Source organism: Macaca nemestrina, chromosome 1, assembly GCF_043159975.1.
Source record: "Macaca nemestrina isolate mMacNem1 chromosome 1, mMacNem.hap1, whole genome shotgun sequence".
Taxonomy (NCBI): domain Eukaryota; kingdom Metazoa; phylum Chordata; class Mammalia; order Primates; family Cercopithecidae; genus Macaca; species Macaca nemestrina.
Genome location: NC_092125.1, coordinates 5,211,846 through 5,215,536, shown reverse-complemented (window position 1 = coordinate 5,215,536; position 3,691 = coordinate 5,211,846). Strand labels below are relative to the sequence as shown.

The following is a 3,691-nucleotide window of genomic DNA, read 5'->3' as shown; positions in this document are numbered from 1 at the left end:
CGCTGTAAAGCGATTCACCCGTCCATGTCAGCTAGCCTCTCTCATGGCCGTCTATGTGCTGGTACAGTTGGTGTATAAACATGGTGGCTGCTACCGCAGGGAGGGAGGGTCCATGTAGGCTCAGCAGCATGGGCTGTCACTCATTAAGGCTGACTTAGTCATTACTACTTCTCAATGTCCAACGTGCAAGTCATAGAGACAAATGCGGAGCCCCAGATGGAGCACCATCCCGCAAAGAGACCAAACAGCCACTTAGCAGGGAGTTGATTCCTTGCATCCTTTCCACTCCAGAAGAGGAAATGATTTATCTTGATTAGAATTGATCCATATTCCAGGTATGAGTTTAGCTTTCCTGCCTACAGGGCCTAAGTGACTATCTGAAGGCCCACAGAGTGTTTGCTCCGCTGACATGGGAGCCTACATCACATTGCATGAGACCAAGCAATCAATTTTACAGCCAAGGAGGTGCAGCAGGAGCACTGGACCATGGGCTCTGCTTGTCCTATCCCATATTCTACCTCCCAGAAGCTGCTGGTCTGGTGGAGAGATGAAACAGGCTTGTAAAGGATCAGTTCAGGGACTGCCTTGAAGGTGATACTCTGCATATCCTCCAGGACCGTAAGTCAGTGACCATTGTATAGTACTGTGCCCCCAGGAGGTAGAATTCACACATCTGGGAACCAAAACGCAAAGGGAGGCGTAGTCCTGCTCACCATCCCTCCCGGCAGCCCACTTAGGGAATCTGTGCCTCCCATCTCTTCTACTCTGGCATCTGTGGGGTCAGAGGGTTTGCTTCTGAGAAGGGGATGCTTCAACCAGGGGGCAGAGCAAGAGTCCCTTTAACCTTTAAACTGCCAGGGGCCGGGCACGGTGGCTCACGCCTGTAATCCTAGCACTTTGGGAGGCCGAGGCAGGTGGATCACTTGAGGTCAGGAGTTTGAGATCAGCTTGGCCAACATGATGAAACCCTGTCTCTACTAAAAATATAAAAATTAGCTGGATGTGGTGGCACACGGCTGTAATCCCAGCTACTCAGGAGGCTGAGGATCACTTGAACGTGGGAGATGGAGATACCATTGAACTGTGATCACGCCACTGCACTCCAGCCTGCGGGGCCACAGAGTGGGACTCTACCCCCCCCCACACACACACACGTACACACAAACACACACACACACACACGTACACACACACACACACACGTACACACACACACACACACACACTGCACTCCAGCCTGCAGGGCCACAGAGACTCCACCTGCAAACACACACACACACACACACACACACTGCACTCCAGCCTGCGGGGCCACAGAATGAGACTCCACCTGAAACACACACACACGCACACAAACACACACATACACACAAGCGCGCGCGCGCACACACACACACACACTGCATTCCAGCCTGCTGGGCAACAGAATGAGACTCCACCTGAAAACACATCTCTCACACACACACACACACACACACACTGCACTCCAGCCTGCGGGGCCACAGAGTGAGACTCCACCCGCACACACACACGCACACAAAAACACACATACACACAAGCACACACACACACAAGCACGTGCGTGCGCGCACACACACACACACAGCACTCCAGCCTGCGGGGCAACAGAGTGAGACTCCACCCGCACACACACACACACACACACACACAAATTTAAGCTGCCAGGCATGGTGGTGCCTACCTGTAGTCCCAGCTACTCTGGAGGCTGAGGCGGGAGGATCCCTTGAGCCCAGAAGTTTGAGGCTGCAGTGAACCATGATTGAACCACTGCACTCCAGCCTGGGTGACAGAGGAAGACCCCAATCTCTAAAAAAAAAAAGAAAAGAAAAGAAAGAAACGTTAAGCTATAGCTGCCACCAGGTCTTCCAGGACCCTTGTGCCCAGAAACTATCAGGCAAGGAGAAGAGTTTCCCTCCTGGCGGGAGTAATTGACTCTGGTCATCAGGAGGAGGTAGGGCTGCTATTTATACATTGGGGCAGGAAACGATATGCCCGCTATGCAGGTGATCTATTTTGGTGTCTATTGGTGTCCCCTGGCAAATTGTGATGATAAGCAGACAAGTTCAGTATGCACAGCCTGAAAGCACAGGTGACCAGGGTCCTGGGAATGAGGCTCAGTTTCACCCCACTGTGTAAGCCACCTGCATCAGCAGAGGTGCTAGCTGGAGGTGAGGGGAATATGGAATGGGTAGAGCTGGAGTGAGGGGATGGGTAGAAGTTACAGAGTCAAGACCAGCTATAGCTACAGAGACTGTAGTTCCTCCCACTAACCTTCCTTTTGAAGTTTCTCCAGGACAAGATAAAAAGAGAATCCTGAAGGCATTGTTCCCAGATGGGGTGAAATAAATAATACAGAGTAAGTAGATTCAAGCATATGAGAGTGGATGTGGTAACTTACAGTCCAGACCCCTGCTCAGGACCCAGGCACCATTTCCCTAGCCTTTGGGAGGGTTTGCAGTCAGCTCACAGATGTCCCTCAGCCAAAGGGAACTCCCCACCCAAGCCTGCACTCCTCCCCAGTGGCAGCTCATGCCAAATATACTGCCAAATATAACAAACATCATGTCCGATGCCTGATGGATGCAGGGGTGAAAAGACTCAGCCCCAGTGTCTCAATTCCATCCAACACTAAAGGGACATCCCAGCTCGGAAGCACCCCGTGTGGTCGGCTGAGGCCCCGGCTGCAGCTGCACCAGACGTCAACGTCTCTTTCCACCCAGTCTTGTGCCCTAACTCCGTCACAGGTGACTCCCCAACACGCCTCACTTAAGTGTGCTGCGGGCTCGTCTCTGAATCCACAGAGACCGGTTCCAGGGAACTTTAACCTGAGACAGACTGAGACAAGATGGATCTCCAATGGATAACCCACAGAAATAGAATGACAGTTTCTGGTGCCATCAGAACATCGATGGCACACTTTTCAGGGTTGTCCCAGCCTAAATTGGAACCCTGGACTCAGTGCTGAAGAATGATATTTGTTGTTTATCGTTTTGCAGAATTCTTCTAACTCAGACCCAAACATCTCCACACTGCCCCCATCCTCAAGCCCTGCCGTCCATCCCACCCCTATTTGTACAGGAACCATTATTCATTTGGCAGTTTATTTGTGCTGCACCAAAAAACCAGAGAAGCCAAAACGAAAGAAAAAGGAAAAGCAAAAAACCAGAAATGGAGAAGTGTTCCCTTTCCAGACAATCATGTAAGTATCCATAATTACCTTATCTCCTTTTATAGAAGTCATGGATTTTTGTGTTTAAACACTGACCACAAAAAGTGACTAGTAAAATCTCTGAAAAGTTAAAGGAAGTGCTTAAATTCCAATTTTAGTAAACTTGTGTCCAATTCAATTTTCTGTGATTTTTAACAGAAATGGAATGTTGGGGAGAACTGGGGAAAAAGCGTAGTATTCTGGTTTGCATGGTAGACCCCATGTGAACAGGTGTTTAAAGTTCACTGCTAGGTAAGCTAGATTCAAATTCAAAACTTTTGTCGAGCAATGACTATTTCAAACTTTTACTTTTTTTTTTTTTTTGCTGACAAAACCTTGTTTTTTTCCCCCGTCCTTTTTTTTTTTTTTTCCAGCAGGAAGGCACAATCATTCTACGATACTGCCAAATATAACAAACATCTACAGATGGGTTGGTCTGCAGCTGGAGGCTTTAACTTTGTA

At 49.2% G+C, this 3,691-nt stretch overlaps 1 long non-coding RNA gene across 1 annotated transcript; it reads left to right on the top strand.

The window, feature by feature from the left end:
* Nucleotides 1–2,303: 2,303 nt before the first annotated feature.
* On the top strand, nt 2,304–3,487 carry LOC139356415 (uncharacterized). Its single transcript, XR_011608254.1, has 3 exons — nt 2,304–2,377; nt 3,100–3,220; nt 3,389–3,487. It is a non-coding gene; the product is annotated as an uncharacterized lncRNA (long non-coding RNA).
* Nucleotides 3,488–3,691: the final 204 nt, after the last annotated feature.